The following is a 27,566-nucleotide window of genomic DNA, read 5'->3' as shown; positions in this document are numbered from 1 at the left end:
GGATGGGAATGGCATCATCTTCATGGATTTTTTAGAAAAAGAAAGAAAGATCACTGGACAATACTATAGTGAGTTCTTGGACCGCTTTCACAAAAAATTGAAGGAGACACGGCCGCATTTGAAGGCCGAAAAAGAAGCTGCTATTTCACCACAATAACGCACCAGCATTTTCAACCGGAGTTGTCGCCGCCAAACTGCATGAATTGCTGCCGCACCTGCCGTATTCACACGATCTGGCTCCCTGTGACTTTTTCTTGTTCACTGAGATGAAGAAATGGCTTCGTGGGAAAACAAATTTAGTTCAAACGAGGAAGTCATCGCTAAAACAGAGACGTTCTCTGAAACGGAGAGTTCGACAAATCCTATTTTTTGGAGGGGTTAAAAGAATGGCCGGAGCGTTGGGAGAAGTGTATCTTTCTAAAAGGGGACTATGTTGAAAATTAAAAAAAAAAAATAAAAAAATGGTGTCTTCATTTCTAATACGGTCACTTGTTGGACCTCCCCCCCTTCGTATTAAATTTTTTTTTTTCTAATTTTTCTTCCTTTGCACTCTCCATGTGGGCATAGAGGGATGTTACTAGGCCTGGAGCCCAATTGTGATACCTCTTAATTGGGCTCAAGTGTCCTAATTTTCTAATTTCCAATCCAAGTTTCACCATTTCACTTTACCTCTCGAATAAACGATGAAATATTTTTCATGGCTGTGGGTTCGTAACAGGTCTGATTGAGTAGTGAGTCTCATATACTAATTTTTAATAGATTTCTCTGATTTTATTATTATTTTTAAGTGCTTATACGATTTTTCTGTAATCACATATATTTATGAATAACAATTATTATCACTAAAATATTTCATCTTCTCACTTTCTTTGCAGTTAAACTTGTGGTGGACGTAGTCAGCATAATAAGGTAAGAAAAGTGCTTGAATATTCTATAAAACAAGTCTAAAGATAAAGTTGGAAAAGATCTTAGAAGACTTCCGACATACTCCTATTCTTTATATAGGGCGGCTGCGTAATCTCCTAAACCCGTTCTCCTTAGGAACTTCTCAGTAATGAACGTGCAGCCAGTAAAAATAATGCCATCACTTTCAAACTCGGATCTCAGTTATGGTAGGTAGGAGAAGGTAGGTGAAATGGTTGAAAAGCGGGTCTGGCACTCCTCAAGTAGCGCCCTACTAAAGCGCCGTTTTAATACCATTATGAGACCTCCAAAGGAAGATATCTACAACCAGCCAGAGCTGTTGATATAATGGAGAAGATTGATGGCATTTAGGTTGGCGCACTGCCCCAGGCTGTCGAAGAAAGGATCACCCAGTGATCTTAATCGTCGAGCTGCCAAACCCGGACACTTACAGAGAAAGTGCTCAAGAGTCTCCTTCTCTGAAAGGTCCCCACAGCTTTTGCAATGAGTGTTAAATGGTAACCCTAGCATTTCCGCGTGTGTGCCGATCGTCCAGTGACCGGTAAACACAGCTATGAGTTTGGAAATTGAATGGCGAGGAGCCCAAAGAACTTTCTAAGTCCTCCCTCTATTGTACTGAGCCCAAAGGGTTTTCGAAATATCACATGAAGAAATGGAGCTCCATCTTTTCTGCGCCTTCCTATTTCTCAGTTGTACGGATCCCCTTTAACAACTGTCGGGGGAATGCCGATAATCCCGTAGGAGGTCTCTGAGGCTAGTTCAGCCCCCTTCCTGGCAAACTCATCAGCAATTTCATTTCCCTCTATGTTCATATGTTCTGGAACTCAGATCAGAGAAATGTTACCTGCACACCCAAGAGATTTGAACTCCTCCTTACAGGGGTTTACTAGTTTCGTTCTGTACCCTGGCATCGCCAGAGCCGTGATCGCGGCTTGACTATCGGAGAAAATGTTAAATAATATCTCCCTCGCTCCCGCATTCCCTAAGCATTTTGCATGCCTGCAGGATCGCAAAGACTTCTGCTTTAAAAACACTAGCAGTTTTCGGCAGTTTAAGGGAGATAGATAAATTGGCTGATTTACCGAAAACCCCTGCTTGAACTCCCGATTCCATTTTGGAACCATCAGTGAAGACAGAGTTGCAAGCTTCCGTGCAGATTTTCCTCGATTCAATCCTGCCTCCTTGGAAAGATTGCCCTGGCACAACCCTCAAACTCTAGTTTGCGGATAGAGAGATTTGTTCTAAGTTCAGAGAAATACGGTGTTAACTACCCGAAAATGCTACCATGTCCCTTGAGACATTGCCTCCAGAGGCCAATCTCCTCTAACCTGATTGCACTTTGAGCTGCGATGGAAATGACGGAGAAGTCAATGAGAAGTAAGTGCAAAAGGACATTCAGGGCAGCACTGGAGCAAGTTTTACATGCTCCGGTGATGCCAATGCATGCATTACTTTGCACCCTTCCCATTTCAGGGATATTATAGCCTTTCCGAAGAGCTTCCCACCAAACCTAGCATCCACAGCAAGACCTGTGGCTTGAGTTCCCGTTTTTTTACCGAACATAGATTTGCAGGCTATACTGGCCTTCCGTACCCGATTTTCAATGTGTAGCTTCCAGTGGAGTTTGGAGTCAAATATCACTCCAAGATACCCAACTTCCGATGAAAGCGGGAGAACGTGGTAATTTAATTTGGGAAGTCGAAAGGGTGGAGGTTTATATTTTCTGGTAAATAGCACTAGCACCTTTTTTTCAGAGTTATCTCGGAGGCCGTAAGTGGTAGCCCAGCGACTGAGTACAGCCAGTGACATTTCCCAAATCTCCGGGAAACGGTCGTGATACCATTAGGACCAAGTCATCGGCGTATGCTACTACCTTAAGGATTGTCATAACTTTGTCAATAGCAACTAGCCAAAGTAGGGGCGAAAGGACATCACTCTACGGCATCCCCCTGTGAACGAATCTAGTGACTTTAGTCCCTCTTACCACTTCCCTGCAGCCAAGCAGGGGCGAGATCCAGAGACAGATGGGTCTTTCCACCTCTGGTCTATCCAACGCAGTGAAAATTGACTCCGCCCTGATGTTATTGAAAGCCCTCTCTATATCTATGAAGGCCGCCAAAGTGAGTTGTTTGCCTTCTAGAGATTTTTCCACAGTCCCTATGACCTTCTGTAAGGCTGATTCCTTGGGTCTCTCTTTGCGGTAAGCATGTTGCGCTTGAGATAATTTGGATTCAATGTGCTCTCGGATATGATAATCAATCCATCTTTCGCCTTTACGATAAATGAGGTAAGACTTATAGGTCTAAAGACACGTGGGGTAATAGAATTTTCGGAAACTGATTTTTTACCAGGATAATCAAAGATTCTTCTGCATATTCAGTTCACTCCCCATCCTCCCTTTATACTGTACATTTGCAAGAAATAGTCCAACAGCAGGGCAAAGCAAGACCGCATGTGACGCGTTCCACCGACAGTGTGGACAGCGTTTTTTTTAAATTGTAATGCATTTAGGAAGTGGCACAAATTTTATGAGTCATATTATTCCCCACTTTATTAAGGCTATATAAACTGCAGTGATGTTAGAATTTTTCACTAGATTGTTTCATATTATATTACAACAACACACGCTAATTTTTTTACGAGTTCACTAAAAAACCCTGTTTTTATTTTGGAACCCCGAAACAGTCAAGTAATTTAATATATGACCAACTTGTGTGTGGCAAGGCGAAAAAACATTTGCCAAAAAAATGAAAAAAATATATCCCGTAAAAAAATTAGCCTTTGATTAAATTAAGTAGCGTAAAAAATGGAAAATTCAAGCACGAGTTAGTTTACGACAACAAGCCGCGAGCAAATGTGCGAGCGCTCAAGCGACCTCGCGCAAAGCAGAACATGCAAAAAAGCGAGCAAGGTTGACAAGCTTGAAAAGGGACCAAAAGTGCTGGCAGCTATAAAGTACATACATGCATATTTTTGCATGCATACATAACGCATGAGACGAATATGTGATGAGCGTGGGCGCTGCTAGTGGGTCGAGACAAAAGTTGTTTGCATTGGCGTGTTTGGCATGGTGGGCTATATTTATGTGTATGGATGAGTGCATAGTAAACAAGTTAGCTGAAACGAAAAGGAATAGAAAGTAAACAAATAGAGAGCAATTTGACAGTTGTGTGACACAAAACAAAACCCATGCGAATGCGCATGCGGGGAGCTAACATGAAACTAGCGAGTGAGCGGTAGAGAGAGCGAGAGGGAGAGCGAGCGGGGCATAGCGCACGAGCATTTTTCCGTGCTACAGGTGTACATAAATAAATATTGCATGACAGGTAAAGAGAAAGCGTGAGGGTTTCCACGATGCAACAAGGGAGTGAGTGGGAAGTAGAGAGAGTGCGAGAGTGTGAGATAGAGTGAAGTGGGGTGGAAAGTGCGCTTGCGCTACGTGTAGGAAGTGAGTGCATAGTTGGGTGGAGAGTTTTGTGGAAGCGGTAATGTGAGTGTATTAACTTTTAGAGTGGGTGTGAAAATTGCAGGCACATAAATTATATTTGAGTGCTTACAGTGAGTGTAAAAAATAGAGCTAACACTAACAAATTTTGAAAGTGAGTAGAAAATACCTGTAGGAAATATTGTTGGCTTTGGGTTCATTTTGAGCGCCGAAAGATATTGATGTGAATAAAGGCAATTAAAACCACAATTTATATTATTAAAAAAAAAAAAGCAGACGATCCAATTCTATTACAAAATCGCTCACTGAGTCCAAACATTAACATATTTGTGTTTTTTTTTTTTGCCAAGTAGTTTTCGAGATATCGGCAAATAACGTTTATGGATTAAAGAAAAAATTGAAATCACAAACATTTTTAATATCAGGAAAATTCGTTGATCAATCAAAACAATCATTCCTACGTTATTTCTCATTGAAATTAAGCGTTTTCAAGATATTTTGTTCGAAAAAATTAAAAAAAAATCGATTATGTTGCAAGAAATATATAGAAAGACGATTTCGTTTTTTTTATTTAAAAAAAAAATTTTTTTGTTTCAAAAATTAAAAAAAAAAAAAAACTGGATTATATTGTAAGAAATATATTATATAAAAAAGCGATTTTCAAAATTTTTTTCGAAATTTATAGGAAGACGATTTTCGATTTTTTTTATTTAAAAAAGAAATTTTTTTTGTTCCAAAAATTAAAGAAATATTTAGATCGAGATAAAAATAAAGATAGTTTTTTTATTAATAAAATTCGATTATATTGTTAGAAATATATAAAAAAACGATTTTCGAAATTTTTTTTTAATTAAAAAATGTTTGTTTTAAAAAATTTAAAAAACTAAAAAAAATCGATTGTATTGTAAGAATTATATAGGAAGATGATTTTCGATTTTTCTAGTTACATAACAAAAAAATTTTTTTGTCTCCGAATTAAAAAAAAAAATTATTATATTTTAAGAAATATTCATATAGAGAGATGATTTTCGTTTTTTTTTTTGAAAAAAAAAAAAATTTTAATCAAAAAAATTAAAAGAGAAACATTGTATTATATTTTAAGAAATATATTGAAGACGATTTTCGATTTTTTTACTTAACAAAAATTTTGTTTGATTATATTGTAAAAATTTACAGGAAAACGGAAAGAAAAATTGTATTCCAAAAATTAAAAAAAAAAATATTATATTGTAAGAAATATATAGGAAGACGATTGTGGATGTTTTCTACTTAAAAAAACAAAATTTTGTCACAAAAATTAAAAAAATTTCCATAACATTGTTAGAAATATGTATAGAAAATGTTTTTGTTGGCACACTTCTTAAAATATGAAGAAGCAAATTCTTCTAATAGATAAAAAGTGTTTCACATGAGAATAAAAACTCAATTTTTTTATTCAACATTGTTCAGTAATCAAAATCAGTTTCCTTATTTTTTATTTATTATTACAAGTCTTATGAGAACTGTAAATAGATTATTTTAATAAATAAGGTTCATAAAAATATGTCAACAGTAAACCAAATGTACGAAAATTTTAATTTGCTGAATAGGTCTTGTAAGACTGTAAATAAATAAATATAATTTCATATATTATTCAAATATTTTCAGTGGGTTTGGCTTTTAAAAATTGCTTAGGATAATAAATTTGAATTATTTTTTAACGACAACTCGCAAACTGAATTTTTAGACGCGGCAACCGATTTCAGATGAGAATTTGATGTTTAATTATTAGGTGAATTTCTTTTGTTTTTCGTTTTTGAATTTTTTGGTTTTCATGTTTCGAAAGAAGTTTCTTTAAAGCAGATAAATCGATTAAAAAGTGTGTTTTAGTCTTTGAATTTTACTTAGAAAGTTGCGAGGTATCAATGAAAGTTTGACGTCATATCGCTGACTTGGTGCGAGTAAGTCTCAATCAAAAAACAAAATTTCGAGGAAGACGGCTTAATGTATTTCAGTTTAGTGCTCTGGCTTCCTTAAGTGAAGAAATATTTTCATTTAACGAGCCGTTGTTAATTGATGGAAAACTTTATTTTGACCTTCAAGCGCTCCATTGCTTTTCTATTTGTATACTGCGGCTGCCTAGTTCACAAGTGTTAAATATAATTGACGTACGACCCCGTTTGCAAAACTTAAAATCTACTATAGAAGAGTATGTGGCCAACTCCGCACATATAATATATCTAGAAAGACATACTTTTTTCTGAATTTTCTTTACACTTTGGCTCACATATTTTTAGTTCAATTGATGCCTTACGAGATAATTGTTTCATGAAATAATGGATTATTAGCGGATAGTGGGATAAAACCGAAAATGAATTAAATAATAGAAATAGGTTGGAGAAAATCTTACCGAAAAAATTATTAGTTTTAAATTTTTTGAAAAGACTTAGCCATCCTTTAGTATGAATAAAGACAAAAGTTATTTTCAAAAACAAAAGAATTTCTGGCAAAAACTTACCGTAATTAGGATCTGAGAGTAATATAAATATTTCGGGTTACAGCTGATTTAGTTCTTGAAGATCCGGCATAAGTGAATGGATTTTTGAAAACTGAAAACTACAGTAAATACTTCATATTTATAATTTTTACTTTGGAGTTGGTAGGAGGAAAGATAAATGAAAGAGCTTAATTTCTTCAGATACATTTTGAAAATTAATTTATTTTAAAACTTTATAAATTTGTAACTTAGACTTTGAGGCCTTAAAATCCTTAAATATTTGTATCATAAATCAAAAACTTACACTAAGTTTAGAAATTATACAATAGCTTTAAGATTAGAATATGACCTAACGTATGGGAAAATTGCACATCAATTTGGAGGTTAGTGCATTCCTTGTAAGTCTTTGAAATAAATAATTTTTTACTTGTCGGTATCAGAATTTTTTATTCCTTATAAATTGTAAGATGAATGCGGTTCAATAATTTATGAAAAGTTTAATATATCTAAAAAGCAGAAGCAGAAAAACCGACCAGACTTTATATTTAAATCGAAAGACTCCGAAATACAAAAATTTCACTAAAATAAAACAGTTTTGCGTAGATCAACAAAAATAATAATAATAAGAACGACAGTTGTCTTCACTGTTAGAAACATTTTGACATGGACGGCAGCCAGAATAGTGTAAGTAAAGTTTTTGAAGTTGCGTACAACGGACAAGAAGGAGTTGCAAAGCAGCTTCAGGCACTTGAAAATCAACTTCTGAATTTGCTTGTGGCAAAAGTAAATGGAGGAGATCCTTTCAAGCTCTCCGGGGGGCTTGCAAAGCTATGGCAAGGGTCTATACCGTAATGCACCAGAAAACAAAGGAAAAATCTGCGGAAAGTTTTTAAAAATAAAAAATTTAAGCTTTTGAATTTGAGAAAAAAAGAGGACACGAGCTGTGCGCAAGGCTTTGAGTTCCAGAGATGCAAATAGGAAAACTATGAAATAAATTCGCAAGAGGTCTACACATCCAACAAGGAAATACGCGGTTTATAACGATTTAGTTTAACCAAACCAAATAATAGTTATTGCGTGGGTGTTATTCGTGGAGCGCACTTAATAGGCGAGCGACAGTAGAGTATTGTTTTCGGCATTAAGAAAAATAATGGTAAAAAAATGTGAGAGACTTATTTTGATTTAAGTGAAAATCTGAGAAGCCATTGCAAGTTAATTCAATGGAGTAAAAAAATGTTGTGTGGGTGTTACTCGGGAAGAGCGAATATAAGCTGAAATCCTATATGAGATATGAGAGCGAAGACATGTTTCAACTCATAAATTTTCTCTGCAACGCTGCAAGGGCAGGAAAATATTGAGCATAAGTTTGAAGAGTTCGAAAATTGCTTGGGTTATGGAGCACAGTGGAGTTTGAGTACATATTTACTAGAAGAGTTTAAGATAAATGGAATGCGTAAATGAAATTTAATATTTTAATAAAAAAAAGAGTATTTAAATTTTTTTTCTTTGTTGTAAGTTTTATAATATTTTAAAATGTTAAAAAAAAATTGATTTAAATAATTTTTATTTTTATAATTTTTATTTAAATAATTTTTATTTAAAAAATTTTTACTTAAAAAATTTTTATTTAAATAATTTTTTTTTCATTTTTAAATGCAAAATAATAATGTAAACAATGACTTTTTTTATTTTTATTAAAAAAAAAATTTTATTTAATTTTTTTTATTCACTCACAGTTCTTCTAAGTTTTTTTAAGTAACTGACATATTTCTGATAATAACTTCAATGCCCTCTTAAATATATTCATGTAATGCGTAAGGAATTCAAGGAAATTTGAAATTTTAATAAAAAAATAATAAATAAAAGAATAAATTTCTTTTTAATTTTTTTTACTTAAAAAAATTTTTTTTTTGTTTTTATAATTCTATTTTTAATTGTTTTTATGGATTTGAGGAAATTTGAAATTTTAATCAGAAAATAATGATTAAAAAAAAATAATTTTTGTTAATTTTTTTATTTAAACAATTTTTTTTGTTTTTTAATAAAAGGTATTTTTATTAAATTGTTTTTGTAATTTACTTAGCTGTTTTTAAGTAACTTTTAACCTCTGAAGTGTATTCGTGTAATGCGTAAAATGGTTTTGAAGAAATTTAAAAATTTACCTAAAAAACTGAATAGTTTTATGTAAAATTTTTTTTATTGAGATTTTCCAAATTTTTATATTTTTTTATGTTTCTTTTGTAATATACTTAAGTTTTTTATTTAACGTCCTCTTGAGTATATTCGTGTAGTGCTTAAAAACGCTTTGAAGAAATTTAAAATTTTAATGAAAACAAAAAAAAAATATTTTTGTGTATTTTTTATTATTTAAATTTGTTTTTTTTCTTTTTTGAAAGTTTTTTAGTGTTATTTTAGTTTTTTTGAATGAAATTTTTTTTGGAAATTTTGGTTTAAAAAAAAAGTTATCGCATTTTTTTTAATTCACATATAATTTTTTTTATATTTATATTTAAGTAATTGACATATATCTGATAATAACTTTAAGGTTCTCTTAAATATATTCGTGTAATGCGTTAAAAGGATTTGAGAAATTTAAAATTTTAATTAAAAAGCAAAATAGTTTTATTTAAACATTTTTTTATTGAGTTTTTCGTAATTTTTATAATTTTTTTAATGTTTAAATAGATTTTTCTCTTAATTTATTTTTTTTATTTTTATTTTCTTTATTTTTTTATAACTTTCAGACCCTCTTAAATATATTCGCGTAATGCGTAAAATAGATTTGAAGAGATTTAAAATTTTTTGTTTATTTTTTTTCAGTTTATTTGCTTCGAGTTTTTGTAATTTATATAATTTAATTTTTGTTAAAAAATTTTTTTTTTTTTATTTAAAAATTTACAAAATTTTTTATTGCAATATTTTTTGGTTTACTAATTTTTTTTTATTAATTAAGTAATTGACATAACTCTGATAATAACTTTAAATAATATATAAAATAATAATTATAAAATTTTTTTAATACTTTTTTACTATTACATGGCTGTTAGGCCGCACTGCTCGCCCAATTTATGGCGTGCGTCTCGATATTTTCCACAACTGGAGGCACCTACAGTTTTACGCCGCCTCCGTACCATAGATGTTAATTTTATGAAAAGATTTAGATTATTTACGTCAGAAATACTCGCAGAGGTTTGCCTGTTTGTCGTTATAATTTGAGTTCAGCTTAGGTTTGGTAGGCACTTAGACCTCTAGGGTCCATTGTGTTGCCAGTGCTCTGTATTTGGAGTCAAAGATATTATTTTATGAAATTCTCAATGCACCTCTTCGTGAGTTTTAACAATTCGTTTCGTCTTTTGCCAGCAATATGAATACTTGAAGGATGAAAACTATCTTCTTCCTAGGCACATTTGTCGAGTAATACAAAGAGCAGGGCAGTGGACAAGTAGGTGTACCCTAGCATTTGCTTCGTTGCACCTATTACACGCATCACTCTGGACTAATCCCACTTTGGCTGCGTCATGTGGGGTGAAATAGTGTCCCGCCAGTACTTTAACCAATATTTTGAGTTCAGCTGAAAAATGATAAAATTTTCAGTATTACTTAAATATCATTATTTTGAGGTTTTCTTTAAAACATTATTTTGTTTTAGTATTATTTTCGCGCATCCTACTCAACATATTTCAATATAAACAATACTAACGCACTAACTTCAAAAATTTTTGCTGAGAAAACTTACTCTTCATTTTTTTCATGTTGTTTTTTTGGTTTTATTTTTTATTGCAACCACCCTTCAACTCACTATTGCCACTTGTAACTGCCCTGTTTTACTCTTCATGCTCTCTAATTCGCTCTTTAGCACTGCACATATCGAAAAGCTCTTTCGCTTTACTCCCGTTTTGCTCTCCCACATATCTCTTTTTTCTGATGACGTCAAAGCTTCATCTTCTCGTTGGGCTCGCTGTCGTCGTTATTTGCCGCCTCATACTTTGCGCAAAACCTTAATGCCAAGGACTCTGATTGCTATTAGTAAAAATTATCCTTAGTGCTTCGCCGGATATTCACAAAGAGAGACGCTAGGACCGGAAAATGTAGTGCGTGTTGTAAATAAATATTGGATATACAAATAAACATATACATTTTTTTTATTATTGTATTTTCTTTATGGCAGAATTTAATTCCAAAGTCAAGTTATGAGCGCAAAAAAAAATTAAATTTGTGATTTGTGAAGTGTAGTGTTTGTGTTTGTGTTAAGAAAATCGCGTGCAAGAAAAAGAAAAACGTAGATATGAAAAATATTTGAAAATAAGATAAGCTAAAGTCATGAATGTTCAAGGTCTCCTCAGTGCAACGGCAGATTTAGTTGTAGAGTGTCATACGCTGAACGCATTTTCTCAAATGAATTGCTAAAATTGTGTGCATTTTGTGGATTCTAAAAAAAAAACACACACACACACAAAAAAAAAACAAAACGCATTTCAAGTAAGTCTTTCCAATTCTACTCAATACTTTAAAATATTCTCACAACAGTGCTTGCGCGTTTGTTTCTACATATGTATGTGTGCGTGCGTGTTTGTGTGCTTCCATTCGCGCTGTGCTTTTCTCGCTGCCTTCGCTGGGCGTCTGTCAGTTTTCGTGTTTGCTTTGGATTATTCGCTTGATGCGACTTTGAAATTTATACAATCAAATAAGAGAGATAAAACATAGTATGGTAAAACAACAATAACAAAATCAACGTGAATTCGGCCAGTAACGGTTAGTGTCATGGCATGAGGCAGAGAGGCCGCAAGCAGTGAGAGTAAACCACCCACTCAGTGCATGAAACTATAAAACTCAACGCAAAAACAAAATTAAAAAAACAAAAATACAAAGGCAAAGAAAAACATGAAAACACAGAAGGAATCGAGAGCAAATAAACGCACAGCAGGACAGTGAAATGCGTCGCTCAAGGCAGGCTACTCAAGAATGTAAGACAATCTAATATTCGTTACAGTGTTCACGGACTTTGGTATTTGTGAATAGGTGGGTATGATGTGCTTGTAACGGATGAAATATATTTATATTCATAAGTGGCATTTTTTTTTATAATATAACATTCATATGCCACAGATAAAGTTCTGTATGTTTGAAACAAAACTCATTAAAGACTTCTATGAACTTTTCGATTAAATTCTATTTATTTCTTAAAAGTGAAGTTTGTCGATTTGAGTTAATTAAAAAAGAAAAACTTAATTACAAATTTGTATTATACAGTCGGTTACATAAGAGCGTGGTCACTGTTATACGTAGATAAAAAATCAGACCCTCCTGTTTCTTTTTCTATGACATAGAGGGTAGCACAGTCCTTCATGCTTTTTGTGAAAAGTCAGCTGTCTGTCAGATTTAACCTTCAATTGAGTGGTTTTTCGAATTAAGTGCTGTTTACGCCTCTCGCTTTGAGGCAATTTTTCTATGTTTGCATGAAAAAGGACCCAAATTAACGCAAACTGCTGCTGCGAAATATATGGGAAAGTCGAAGCAGTTCGTTAGCAAGTGGATAAATCGGTATAAAAAGGTCGGTAACGTTGATGATTTTCCTGATCGCGGAAGTGCAAGCAAAGTCTCAAAAAAAAAGACGAAAAAAAGATTTTCGCATTGTTCTCGAAAGATCCAACTTTGACTTTACGTGGAGTTGCCCTGAAATTGAAAGCAAAAGGTGTTGACATATCTTACGGAACGATTCGCAGGCACTTGCTTGCCAATAAACTGAAATATTGCTGTACTTTGGAAAAACCAATGTTGAGTGCAAAACACGTTGAAAAACGAGTGGAATGGGCGAAGAAGAACTTGGACCGCGATTGGAGCAACGAAATTTTTTCTAATGAATCCTCCTTCTGGGCATTTCCGAGCATCAAACACGCCTGGACAACCTCCACCAGTAGGATGTTTCAACGGACTGTTAAACATAGGCTCATGTTTGGGGGTGCTTCTCAAACAAAGATTTCGGTACTTTGTTCTTATTTACCGAGAAACTAAATAAAATATATCAAAAGGCTTTGTTACCATTTGCTAAGTAATTGTATATCAAGAAAAATGAAAGCTGGATCCTTCAAGGCGACAACGATCCGAAACATCGGAGTCGAGCGTGTAGCGAGTGGAAGGCGCAAAACGGAGTTGTTACTTTGTTTAGCGAGCAACCGATCCCACTAGAAACCGGTCCCAATTCGCTGGCAACAGTGGTGCAGTCAACCTCGCTCCGCACGTGAACGATGTTTTAAAAGTGTGTTTGGAATTTGTAGTGGCGAAAATGCAGCGATCATTGGAGCAACGTTACTCAATCAAATTTTGCGTAAAGCTAAACAAAACGAGTACCGAAACCATTGGGCTACTCAAGGAGGCTTACGGGGACCAATCTCTGTCCAGTGCCCAGGTAAAACGGTGGCACAAGTCGTTCAAGGAAGGCCGGGAGGACGTCGAAGACGAGCAGCGATCTGGAAGGCCTTCGACGACGCAAACAGACGAAGATGTGAACCGGGTTCGTGAATTTTTGAACATTGACCGTCGTGCTAGTCTGCGTGAGATCAGTAAAGAGTTAAATTTAACTTATTACAATATGCGGGAAATCGTGACCGGAAAACTTGAAATGCGCAAAGTATGTACCAAATTGGTTCCAAAGGTTTTGACTGATGAACAAAAGCAATTGCGTGTGGAAAAGAGTCGTGAAGTATTGGATGGGGGTTCCGGTGCTTCCACACCCTCCCTACAGCCCAGACCTGTCCCTTCCGGACTTCTTCTTGTTCCCGCGCCTGAAAATAAAGCTGAAGGGGAGACGTTTCGACTCCATCGAGGCGATTCAAAAAACTGTGACAGCGAATTGAACGCGATTCCGGCGGATGAGTTTAAAAAATGTTTCCTGCAGTGAAAGGACCGCTACCAGCGGTGTATTGACGCTCAAGGGTCCTATTTTGAAGAATATTAGTTATATGAGCCAAAAGGTTTAATAAAACTGCTTACAAAAAATAAGGCTCATTACTTTTCAATCAAACCCTTTACAATTTGCACTCTTGAATAGCTATTTTGCACCCATTTTTCCTTAACATTTTCAATTGTTTTTTAGTCCATCAGCGTTTCTATAATTCAGTACCCCTTTTTCTCGCAAATTTTCCTTGCAAGTAAATACTAGATTTTTCAAGCTTTTCATTACCGACTTGCCGAATTTTTTTTTTATTTTAATTTTTCGGCAAAAAAAATTAATTTCATGAAATTTCATGAGATTCGCTTCACAACTGGGCAGAGTAGTTTTCTTCTTCTTCATGATAGGCCGCTTGACCGCTTAAGCGGTTTTGGCCGAGTTGAACAAAGCGCATCAGTTGTTTCTTTCTCGTGCTAACCGGCGTATAGAGAATATGCTGCTCGAAAAAAGAGCCCACGCACGTCTTGTTAATTTAGATTTTAGGCTTTAAATGTTTTTATTCAATTTTAACGAATTCTCAATACAAATTTAGTTTATTCATTAACTTAAGCTGCACGAAACTCAGAAAATTTCATTAAATTTCCGTTAAATTTTACTCCTTATTTATATGAAGAAAAAAAATGTTGCAAAATTAACGCAATTTTTTAGATACTCCAAATCTTCACTTTGTTATACTGAAATCTCATGGGCTATAAAACTCCATGCGGTGTCCGGCTCTGGTGGCTAGGCACTTGAGATTCCTTGGCGTGCCCATTGGGGATGGCTTGAGGAAATTCTCCCTTTTCTCTCCTCCACTACATCAACAGCACTGGATGGCTCTAGACGGGTTTCTCTTCCCTAAATTTTTTCGCGGTCCACTTTATGGTATCAAAACGGCACGTAAGTGCTACTTGAAGTGTACCTGGGGTACTGTTGCCATCTTACGTACCTACATACCTATAAAACTGCATACTGAAAAGTTTTCTAACAACTCTGATTAAAAATTAGGGAAGTTTTTATAGAAATTTGATGCATTTTTCTGCATTTCGTACAAAGTTAGGAACATTGATTCATGCGACCTTTTTATAAAGAAGAATAAACCATATTTTTTGTTGAAAGCTAGTAAAAATGTATTAAATTTCAAAATTTATAATCACTAGTGTACGGACAAAGCAGAAATCTGCTTTTTGATAAATGTGAAATATCGGCCACCTCCCAATTAGGCAGTTGCGAAAATGTGTGAGATGCAAAAGTGGGAATTTTTTCCAGATCAATATTTGATGCCAGTACTTGATTTTAACAAATGCATGTTTTTGTTTTTGTATTTTTATATCAAAATTGTATTTTCATACCAAAATTGTATTTCTGTATTTTATACGTTTTTTTTAATTATTCCAATTTATTTTTTTTTTTCACTTTATACAATTATTGAAGGCTTATATTGGGGCATATCAACGTTTTTGTGTTCACTATGACGGATACTGTATGTATGTATGCATGTATTATATGTATATGTGTATATGTGTATGTATGTTTCTGGGTATGTATGTATTAAACATACAAATACGTGCACTTGTGTGTGACCATTTTCCTTTATTTCGCATTTCATTCACGATTTTTGTTACTGCCTTCTCCTGCCACAGTGCCCATATCCATATGCGTTGTTGGGTAGTTGTGCGTGCGCCATAAAGTATGCAATGCCACGCTCTACTAAGCAGCCATGTACCTACAAATATTTGTTCTACTCAATAGCCCGTCGCATTCGCAGAATTGTTGCTATTTCCTTTCATACACATCCACAGATATTTATTTATTTATTTTTATTGTTGTGTGTGCTTGAAAGCCAGCCGTCTTTCAGCCTCAGTCACAGCCACACAGCTACAGCTACAGCTGCAGCCTCTTGTTGGTTCAGCAGTCACTTGACACTTTTACGCGATGGATTACTTGGATTGGAACTCCTTTTTCTTGCGTTTGCCACCATTTCACTTCTCGCCTGTCGTCCTCTTTAGTTCGTGTTGTTGCGTAAGAATTACGAACTTTTTAACGCATTACAATTGTTGGTGTGGCTGTGTTTGGCTGTTTGTGCGCGAGTTTTTGCTGTTGTCGTGCGAGTTCTTTATTTCGGTAGTCGTTTAAGACTTTTATTAGTTTTACTGGGACGTTGATGCTGGTTTTGGTTTTTGTGTTAGTGGATTTAATATTGGCGCATGTGGTTTATTGGCCGGGAAATGCGAAATTTGATTACACTTTTGGCGATTCAATATTTAATTAAATGTTTTCGTTGAGTTTCATTAGCGTAATAATGACGGTTTTACTTAAATTTATTTTTCGACAATTTTGTTTGCATAAAAAAGAGATTTTATTTCAGGTGTTTCATGCATTCAGAGTTTACCGATTTTCATGCTTTCACGTGGTTTTTGCGCCTCGTGTAGGGATGAAAAATGCTTTGCTTTTATCTGTATCCAGTTGCTTCTTTCCAACGAGCGAGGAATAGAACCACGTCTTTAGATAGTAAACTACTTCTCGTTTTTGCCATATTTTTGAGCCCTCAATCTATAGTTGTGCTTATAATAACGTTTCTTTAAATTACTTTCTAGGGTCTCAATTATTTTTATTTTCGATCTCGAGTCATTTTGTTTTTGGAAAATAATCATATTCAAATCAGCCGAATTAGACCATAAATCGTATTCTTAGAATTATTACGATGGTGTTGATATTTTCGGGATAAAAAAAACCCTACAATGTATCCTTAAAATTCCTCTTCCGGTATGTGAAACAAATAAATAAATAAATAATTGCCTCGTGCACTTCTGTTTGGTGGGTGGCCAAGCTCTTCCTCCTATTTGTGGCGTACGGATCCTACAGCTTAAGCGGACCCCAAACGGCAGATGGATTTTTATAAAGAGCTTTTTCGTAGTAGAAATACACTCGGAGGTTTGCCATTGCCTGCCGAGAGCCGACCGATATTAGAAAAAACCTTGTCTGTCATTTTGCTGGTTCATGCACGGAGACTCGAATCTACGCACTCCCGAATGGTGGTAGCGCATCAACTCATTTGGCTACGACGGTCGCCTATCACGGCCGCAAGTCTCGTTACATTCGGTTTACCACTTTCGTAGGTTAGTGTGTTCAAACAGAGGAAGCTTTTGAAAATCGTCTGATTATATTCTGCTCTCTACACCATTTGCATGAGAACGACGTCCCTACAAATTTGTAATGTTTCAAGTGAGGCAACCACGTCCAAGTGTACACAAGGGTAAGATGGGCAGCGCAAGATGCTCCGATTCCATACAAACGCTAGACAAAAATAAAAGGAGCGGTCGGAATTTGTTGAAACTTTGCTCGTAAAAGACTTACATTACGCTCACTTCAACAATGAAATCGGTTTTTCCGTACCGTTTACAAATTAAACAATATATACCGAGTTTAATTTTTGATATGGACGTAAAATTAGGCATATTTACTGTTAACTTCTGGATGTTGTTATTGATTAAAAAAGGTGAATAAAAAAGTCTATAGAAACTAACACAATTTACCTGAAATTCATGAAATAAAACGAAAATATTAGGTTGGGAATAAATTCGTAGCGTATTTATTTATTCTTTTATCATTGTAAATTTGTTTGCTGTTTGGCAAAGGGTAAGTATTAGGCCGGGTCGATTTGTGGGGAGGCAAAAAAATCGTCCATTGCTCTGTGAAAATCGCATTGTAGGGATCAAAGTAAGAAACTTTGCCGAAGGAACCATACCTCTAAAACGAGTTCTGATGTCCCCCAATTTGGGGAGTTCGAGGAGGTGTGTCACTGGCATGTGTGGATCGGCCGTCCAAAGTTAGTGGGGGTCGGTCATACATTTGGACTCGATTGGAGCACTTTAAATGGGTCAAAGTGGGATTTTTCGTTCGACCCAAATTGGGGGATATCTGAATTCGTTTTAGAGGTATGGTTCCTTCGGCAAAGTTTCTTATTTTGATCCCTAGAATACGATTTTCACAGAGCAATGAGCGATTTTTAAATCGACCTGCCGTAGTAAGTATTCATTCGATAGAACTCTTGATGAATACTGACAACTTTTTGAACGAACCTCGTATGGCCAAAAAAAATTTTCTGTTTTAACAACCAATCAGGAAATAAAAAACTGAAAAAAAAATCTTTTTTCGTCTCCGCCTTATACGCTTTTAAAGGAACACCTAAACACCCTATTTCAAATGAGGCGAGGGCCTTAAACGAAAATCTTCTTAAGGGAGCATTCTGGTCTAAACGTTTTAATTTTAGGTATTTTTAAAACTAAGATAAAAAAATTAAAACATTTGTACTATCCATTTCCTTTTATGTATACAAAAAAATTGATAAAAAAAAAATACCAGTCTAACGGTTAGACGGGATAGAAGTGAAACCTTCCGTAAGACAAACTGAGAGAGAATGAGACGAAAGCAGCATTAGGGGCGGGATAATTATAGGTTCATTATAATATTGCTATAAAGTTCATATTTTATTTTCTTCATTTTATTATTATTCATCCTCAATGTTTTCAATTTCAACAAATGATACGAGTGGCTTATGATAGCTAAAATATGATACAAATGCTTTGGTTTCGATGTTGTCAACATATCTTTGAAATACCGCGTCAATTGTTGTTTTTGATCGTGTTGTCGGTTCAGTGCGATTGTTACACATTTTTAAATTGAATGTTGTATTGAGAAAGTCAATTAAAGGAACCGCTGTGTCCAATGCAAAATTTACGTTAAACTCGCCACTTAAAATCATTGGAACTTTATCGTAATCTTTTCTAAGTATCCGCGATACTTCTGGTGTATACTTTATTAAATTTTCGTGAATGAATTCCGTGATGCTATTTATTGCTTTTTTTTTCTGTCGATATTCACGACACTTTTCTGCATTGTTTTTCGGCATAATTGCGGTAAATATTTAAAAATGAAAATATTTACGAATATAAAAATACACACGCGGTTGCTATTATGAGCGTTCCCAGCAAAACCTGCGTGACCGAAACTCTAACACAATTACATTTTTTTGAATGTTACAAACACATATGCACGCAGGTTTTGCTGGGGCGTGACCGAAACTCTAACACAATTACACATATGCACTCGTATTTGTTTGAAAATCGACTTTTTTTTTGGTTCTCCGTCACCTTTGGAAAATGTGTAAACAGTAAGCAAACTTTATTCAAATATTTTCCCTCATTTTTGCATCAGTAAAATTAAACAAACGCCGTAGCCGAATGGGTTGGTGCGTGACTACTATTCAGAATTCACAGAGAGAACGTCAGTTCGAATCTCGGTGAAAACACCAAAATTAAGGAAAACTATTTTTCTAATAGCGCTCACCCCTCAGCAGGCAATGGCAAAACACCGAGTGTATTTCTGCCATGAAAAAAAGCTCCTCATAAACATATCATAAAATAAAATAAAATAACTGTATAAAAAAAATTTTTTCTTGTGATTCGAACCAAGGATTTTGGATCGGAAGTTCAAATTGCTAGTCGCTCGGCTATTGCGCCATGCTGTCGGCGCTGGCCTAAAAGTTATTTAGTTCGTCGCTACGTTTATATCAACATATAATACATATAACGCTTCGTAACTAAATAACTTTTAAGCCAGCACCTACAGCATGACGCGGTAGCCGAGCGACTAGCAATGTGAGCTTCCGATCCAAAATCCTTGGTTCGAATCACAAGAAAAAATAAAAGTTATTTTAATTTAGTTCGTCGCTACGTTTATATCAACATATAATATAACGCTTCGTAGCCAAGTTGGTCGCTTTTTCCGTTTCACTTTTTCCCAAATCACTCCCAACGATTCTAAAGAAGTTTTCACTTCAAAAAAAAATTAAAAAATCGTGTAATTACAAGCCAGCGGAGTGGGGGCTCTATGATTGACATGATTCCAACCCTTGTAGTGATCTAAAACAAACCAATTTAAAAAAAATCTTCATTGCTTAGAATGCCGCCATCGGATTACGCCAAATCAAAGAAAAAAAGTTGACAAAATGGCGTCAACTTAAAAAAACAATTTTTTACCCTCTTTTTTTTAAAAAACTTTAAACTTAAATTTTTCAAAATCCGAGGCAGGTGCGATAGACAGATGTATAATAAAAAATTCTTATCAAACTTCAAAGGGATCGGTCAAGTAGAACTTGAGATAAAACTCAAAAAAAGTAGTTTTGAGAAAATCGTGTTTGAAGTTTAAGCAAAAAATCCAATAGAATAACTTAGATCATACTATTTACCACTCACTCTGAATTAATGGGCAATATATTTCCAGGTATATATTATAGAAGTATAAAGTCCATATGTATATATGTATAGAATAACTAAAAGTTGTTTGGGATACAAAAAAATTTCTGGAAAGAACAAGTCCTCAAGTCGTTCGGTAACATCTGCTGTTCATTCTGCGATTCGCTCCACTCGGCCGGCTTAGACGCCACGTCACAAAATCCGCTGTATCTCCGAAAATAATTCGAATTTTGAAAAAATCCGTTGAAGGGCATATTTTTGAAGCCATAAACTTTGAAAATATGCAAAAAAAATCGACTTTTTCAAATTTCTAGACCAGAATACCCCCTTAAACCACTTTCATTTGACACTCGTTTAAAACCTAAAATGTACTCCAAATATTAGTGAGAGCGATCAGTGTGCTAAATTTTATTTAAATCCCTTTAACCGTTACGGAGTGAAATGGAATTTTTCATGGTGCCGGTTTATCATTTCATCAAATTTCAAATCATCCTCTACTGCTAAATCGAGTTCTAACTTCCGAAATAGCCCTGGTCACGCTCTCTAATTCCACATCTCACTTTTGAAAATTGAACTGAGCGTACACTTCTGATGATACACAGCAATAGTGCTTGCGCGTATTAAAAATATAGATCAGCTAAAACAAATGCGAAAAAAGGGAGGCGGTAAAAAACAGAGAAAATATGACTTTCCCTTAGTAAAAGAAGGTTGAAATTGCAATAACTATAAACAAATTTTAAGAGGTTTTAAGAGGCTGAAATTTCCCAATTATGGGATTTTAGCATCTCCAAACATGGATTTACTTAATATTTAAAAACAAAAATATTTGTTTTAAATTTTTTATGAGATAAATATTTTTTGGGTTCATTATAATTGTCTGTGCAAAAGTGCAGGAGGACGTCTTGTTGAGGATATAAATGATTTTTTAATTTTTTACTATTTTTTTATGTCAAGCGGGGACGTGAAATGGTTTGTATAAAGTACTTGTGATTTAAGGAGATCCACAAGACTTTATGTTTATTTTATCTCAAAATAGGTTAGAAACATTTCTTAATTGGAGTTTTACCTTTCAAATGATGCCACAAATCGAATAGATTTTTGCATTTTTGTCCACGTTTGGATCACTGTGCGGCGGTATGTATTTCTAACAACTGCAGATCTTTGCTTTGTTTTCGGTTTCCCTTTTACTGCAACGTTCTCGAGCTGAACTGCTGACAAAAACTAAGGCTGCGGCACTCGTACAGTGTGATGGGTTACCTGGATAAGATATATGTAAATATTTTTCCTGACAGCCAAGCGGCTATAAAACCCTTTACAAGGTGGTCGATACCCTTCACGGTAGCCCTGGAATGCCGCACATCACTTAACGAGATGGCTGAGTCATTTTGTCCAAATTCAAAATGGCGTGCTGACCATTGCAACATCGAAACGAATTATAAGTTCGATGAATCAGCAAGCCTTGATACCATACTTCGTTTCTTCACTGCGAGGAATCTAGAACTTTACCCCACGTAGTCCACGGCGACCCTCTTCACCACCTGGACAAAGGAGGTGAAACTACAACTTAAGATAAAAGTCGATGACACACCAATACCGACTGTTAACAACCCCAAAATCTTAGGAGTTACCTTCGACAGCTTGCTCTTCTTCTCAGCGCACACAATCGCTATTGCCACTAAAGTTCAAAATCGCGACAAGGTCCTCAAATCGCCTGCTGGCAGCACTTGGGGCAAATACAGAGAAATTTTGTTATCGTCATTTAAAGTAGGGGCCGGCCGGTTCCAAACTATGCTGCGCCTGTCTGGTGGTGTAAAACTGGTGATTTGCAGTGGACGAAGTTTCAGTCTAGCCAAAACACTGGCATTCGGACTGCGACGGGATGTCGACTGATGTCCCCACTGCAACACCTAAACGGCGAGGCTCAGATGCTCCCTGTGAAGGAGCACAAAAAAACTATTCAGCAAGCAGTTTTTGTTAGGGTACTACTGCAGGTCCCACCCATGCAGACATCTGCTTGAGCATGAATCACCTCCCAGACACGTAAAGAGGCACCTCCGCAATTACGTCGACGAGATCCAGAACAAAACTTATCGACAATTGCTGAATCGGACAGTGTGCAGACGGACAATTAACGACATTCATCGGAAGACTCTTACCATCTTCTTAAGCTCCCGACCTTCGAATGCCGTTATCGGAGTCCAACCACCACCTATTGCAGACGAAGAGCTCCAGCTTCGCCGAGAGTCCAAACTTCCTAAACTTATGGCCGTCTCTCAATTCTAAACTCAAAGAATTCCGGCTGAGCCAAAATAAACATGGTCTTCTCATACTAATTTTTGCCATAACGGGACACTATATAATAGCCAGATGCGCGCAGATGTTAGACGTGCAGACACATGACATCTTTAGAAGCTTTTCAAATGAAAAAATGAAAGAGCTAATTTTGCACCCCCTGCGCTACTGTCCAGCTCTATCTAAACGAAAATTCGCCATTCTAGCCAGACAATTCTTTAATGAGTTGGGAGATATCAGCACCGTAGAAATCAGAAATCTGCTAAAGTTTTTGCATAGTTTGCACTAAAGTTTGCATTTTTTTTCTTTTTAATTGGCGTAATAACTGCTTACGCGATTTGGCCGAGTTTAACAAAGCGCGCCAGCCGTATCTTTCTTCTGCTAACATGCGTCAGTTCGAAACATCAAGTCAAACCAAGGACTTCTCCATCTGATCTTTCAAACACAGAGGAGTCCTTCCTCTTACTCTGTTACCACCAGCTGGTACCACATCGAATACTTTCAGAGCCGGACCGTTTGTATCCATTCGGACGACATGACCCAGCCAAGGTAGCCGCTGGATCTTTATTCGCTGCACTACTCGTAAGTCTATGTCGTCGTAAAGCTCATACAGTTCATCGTTCCATCGTCTGCGATATTCGCCCTTGCCAAAAATCTTACGCAGAATCTTTCTCTCAAACACTCCAAGCGTCGCTTCATCGGATGTTGTTATCGGCCAAGCTTCTGCGCCATACGTTAAGACGGGCAGATGAGAGCTTTGTAGAGTGTTAGTTTTGTGCGTCGAGCCAGGACTTTACTACTCAATTGCCTACTTAGTCAAAAATAGCATTTGTTGGCAAGAGAGATTCTCCGTTGGATTTCCAGGCTGACATTGTTATAGGTGTTAATGCTGGTTCCTTAATATACTAAGTCTTTTACAACCTCGAACTCATAACTGTCAACACTGACATGGGTGCCGATACGCGAGTGACTCGACTGTTTGTTTGATGCCGACTGTTCGTTTTATCCTCGTTCACCACCAGACCGATTCGCTTTGCCTCTTTATCCAGTTTGGAAAACGCAGCACTAACAGCGCGGTGGTTAAGGCCGATGATGTTCGCATTGGTTTTAGGAAAGATCGGAATAAGTTCCTCATGCGACATTACAATTGGTTTTGAGCCTGTGGGAGAGCTGCTGCAACATAACCTAACTGATACAGATGGGTTACGAATATTTAGTACTATATGGTTAAATAAATTAGATTTTGATTTCGCAAAATATACCGACTCGCGCGCCACATATAGGTGCACTGCTCCTCCTACAAGTAATTTTTTATATATGTAACATAGAAGAAAGCGCCTTCCAAATGCATGGCGTTGTTCTTCCTGCATATATACAGATTCTCATTTGCGTTGAACACTTAAAAGGTTATCTAATTAGTCCTAAAGCAGAGAAACTAAATATTTGCCAAACAATCGAAGATACAAGAAAATTACTTCACTAAGCGCACTGGCAGTGAGGAAACTGATTGAAAGGGTTTTTGCGCATATTTTTGTTTTAGAACTTTTTTTTCAAATAAGCCCTCCCGCTATGTGAATTTAATTATTGCTGCGAGTAAGAACGAGAACCTCCGCAAAAACCAATATTTTGACTTCTCTTGAAATGAAAGGTGAGATTGGAGTTGCAGCGCGCCAAGTGTGAACGTACTATGGAAATGTGCTTATATGTGTATGTGTTTATTTGTGTGTGTGTGCGTACACTAATTTCACTGCAAACGGAAGCCTTTGCTAACATTAAATGCCAATTATTTTTAGCAGTTTGATTGTAATTTGAATTGTCAGTCAAACTCTCATTGCGTCACTCCGTTCCCCACTCACAAATCAACCCATGAGCCAATGCCAGTTTATGTCAAGAGTTTTTGCTGCCTGTCGCCAGCTGTCATCAGTGTCGGCGTCGTTTTCGCCATAACTGTATTTTAATTACTAACTATGAAATTTCACATTAAATGCAGATACTCCGCTACAGCAAGAACAACAACAACATGCCACAAGTATTATTCCATCATTTCCAGCAATTCACCTCTCTCGCTGTAAAAAAAAACAAAAAATGTTTAGCCTGCGGTGGTGGTCATAAAATGCAGAAGTTTTTTATTCATTAATTTGTGTATTTTTTTTTTTTTTGAACATTTTAACTTTCCTTTCTTTCATTGAATAGGGGCAAATTAAAAGCAAACTGAAATATCATTATGCTAATTAATTTTTATATGCCATTTGAGGCATGGCAATGGTGACAAATTTGCATTTCTCGTATGCCACTCGCAACAAACTACTGCGCTAATGTAGTTGGTGGTTGAGGAAGGTGAAAGTAAAAACGTAAATGCAAATAGAAGTCGGAAAATGAAGTGCACATATCAAAATTTCAAACCGCAAATCAGGCTTTCCTTGACTTAAGAGTTAAATGAAAGGAATGGGGCTCACAAGTTTTGTGGACATTTTGAAAAAAAAAAAAAAAAAAACAAGAAGACTTGCACCCATAAACAGCAGCACACCGGTTTTACTAATATATGTAATAAAAAGCTAAAGTTGATGAATTAGAAACATGTTTTTTTCAAGTTGTCTTCTGTTTACTTTTCGAGGAAAAAGGTATTAATTTATATATATAAAAAAAGAAAAAAAAATGCGCAAAAAATTTATCAAATCAAGTTTTTGCTCCTTATGTGCCTCTATTGTTTGTACTATAAATCTTCAGCACTTGCATTTTTTCTCATTTGCGCAATTCTGTCAGCTATTCAAATTATATTCAAGTGTAGGTAGCCCGTACTGCTCATTGGCCTTGCCTTCGGTGTTCACTCCTGGCTGCCGGATTGAAGTGACTTTTCAATGGAGTGCAGTTGCCCATAAAAAAAATTAAATTCAGTAAACAAGTCAAGGAAATAAAATTAAGCAAAATTTGACACTGCAAAATAGTTTCAGTACAACAAAATTTTCGACACCAAAAGGAGTGTAATTTCATTAAACATTTTGTTTTTACGGTTGTTAATATTAAAAAAATTAGAGCAATCAGAAATTGCAAAAATTTGCCTTTTCACAAGAATCAAAAAAAAAAAAAAATTAAATAAAAATAAAAATAAATAAAATAAAACTGAAACTCTAAAAGAAGTATTTTTTCGCTAAACATTTTTTTGGGGGTTTTATTACCTTAAAAATTATTGTAGAAAAAAATCTAAGACTGCAAAAGGAGCATTTTTCACTAAAAATTATTTTTTGAAGCATTTAATATCAAGAAATAAAAAAGAGCAAAATAATTTAAGACTAAAAAAAAATTTTTTCAAAACAAAAAAATTGTTTAAGGTTTTAATATAAAAAAAATATAATAAACTACCAAAAAAAAAATTGTTTCACTAAAACTTTATTTTTTAAGACCATACAAATGAAAACAAATCTAAAACTACCAATAAGGTATTTCTTCACTAAAAACTTTTTTTTAAGATTTTAGTATATACTTCTTTAGATTCAGGAGTTGCAAAAAAACGCCCTTTTTATAAAACAAAAATTTTTTAATATTTTGGTCATAGCATCTGAAAAAAAATTTAAGGTTTCAATTGCATAAAAATAAAAATGAAAATAAAAATCAAAAAACAATCTAAAACTGGAAAAAGAGCATTTCACTAAAAATTAATTTTTTAAGGTTTTAATATACAAAAGAAAAAAATAAAAAAACAAGAACTACCAAAAAAGTATTTTTTCACTAAAAATAAAATTTTTAAGGTTTGAATATAGAAAAAATTAAAAAAAAAATATTAAACTACAAAAAAATTGTTCAATAAAACTTTATTTTCTAAGGCCAAAAAAATTGAAAAAAAAATCTGAAACTACCAGAACTGGTAGTATTTTTTCGCTGAAAATTTATTTTTTAATATTTTAGTATTAGAATCTGAAAGAAAATTTAAGGTTTCGATTGCATAAAAATAAAAAAAAAATCTGAAACTGCAAAAGCTCATTTTTCACTAAAATTTATTTTTTAAGGACTTAATATACAAAATAAAAAAAAAATACCACTAAATTATTTGTTCACTAAAAATAAAGATTAAAAAAAATGTAACACAAATAAAAAAAGTCTTAAATTGCAAAAAATATTTTTTTGAATCAAAATTTATTCTATATGGTTTTAAAAAATCGAAAATTAGAAAATGAGTTTTTTCACCTTTTTTTAAGGTTTTAATATAAAAATTTTAAGGTTTTAATATAACAAAATTTAAAAAATATAAAATTAGAAAAAGAGTTTTTTCACAAAAAAAATTTTTTTGAGGTTTTAATGAAAAAAAAAAATAAAAAATTTTTAAGGTTCTCGTTTAACAAAATTAAAAAAAATTCCAAAATTAGAAAAAGAGTTTTTTTCACAAAAAAATATTTCTTTACGGTTTTAATATAAAAACAAATACAACATTTTTAAGGTTTCAGTAAAAAAAAAAAATTTTTAAATCTAAAATTAGAAACCAAAATTTTTTTTTTAAGTTTTAATACAAGTTTTAATATGAAACAAAGGTTTTAGTATAATAAAATTAAAAAATTTAAAATTAGAAAAAATGTTTGTTTCAGAAAAAAAGTTGCAATATAAAAAACTATATAAAAAAAAAATAAAAAACCGAAAAGGAAGTTTTTCACTAAAAAACTTTAAGGTTTTAATATTATACAATTAAAAGAATCTAAAACTACAAAAAGAGTATTTTTTTCATCCAAAATATATTTTTTAAACTTTTAGTACAAAAAAATTCACAGCTAAAACTCCATAACGGGTATTTTTCATTAAAAATACATTTCACAAAAAAAATTTTATTTGAAGATTTTAATTATAACATCTGAAATGCTGAAAATATGTTTTTTCGCAAAAAAACATGTTTATGGTTTCAATGGAATAAAAATGAAAAAAGCCAATCATAAAACCGGTATAAAAAATTAAAAAAAAATCTAAAATTCGAAAAGAAGTTTTAAGACTAAAAATTTATTTTTTAAAGGTTTAATACCATAAAAATTAAAAAAAAAAATTTAAAATTAAAATAATTGTTTTATCAGGTTTTATTACAAAAACAAAAAACAAAACAAAATATTATATATTAGGTGCGCAACTAAGTTCTCGCTGTTTTTTTTTAACGAAAATACAACTTTAATCTGAAAAAATGGTTATAAGTGAGTCATTGAAAGTATTGCCCATCGGTGTTAGGTCTCGTATACCGTCGCGCTAAAACTGTTCATCTTTTGAAGCTAT

General features: G+C 34.2%; 1 pseudogene; it reads left to right on the top strand.

The window, feature by feature from the left end:
• The first annotated feature begins 3,206 nt into the window (after positions 1–3,206).
• LOC129243485 (uncharacterized) overlaps positions 3,207–27,566 on the top strand; it is a 38,955-nt pseudogene continuing 14,595 nt past the window's right edge.

Source organism: Anastrepha obliqua, chromosome 4, assembly GCF_027943255.1.
Source record: "Anastrepha obliqua isolate idAnaObli1 chromosome 4, idAnaObli1_1.0, whole genome shotgun sequence".
Taxonomy (NCBI): domain Eukaryota; kingdom Metazoa; phylum Arthropoda; class Insecta; order Diptera; family Tephritidae; genus Anastrepha; species Anastrepha obliqua.
The sequence above is the reverse complement of the archived record's forward strand: the minus strand, read 5'-3'. Positions and strand labels throughout refer to the sequence as shown.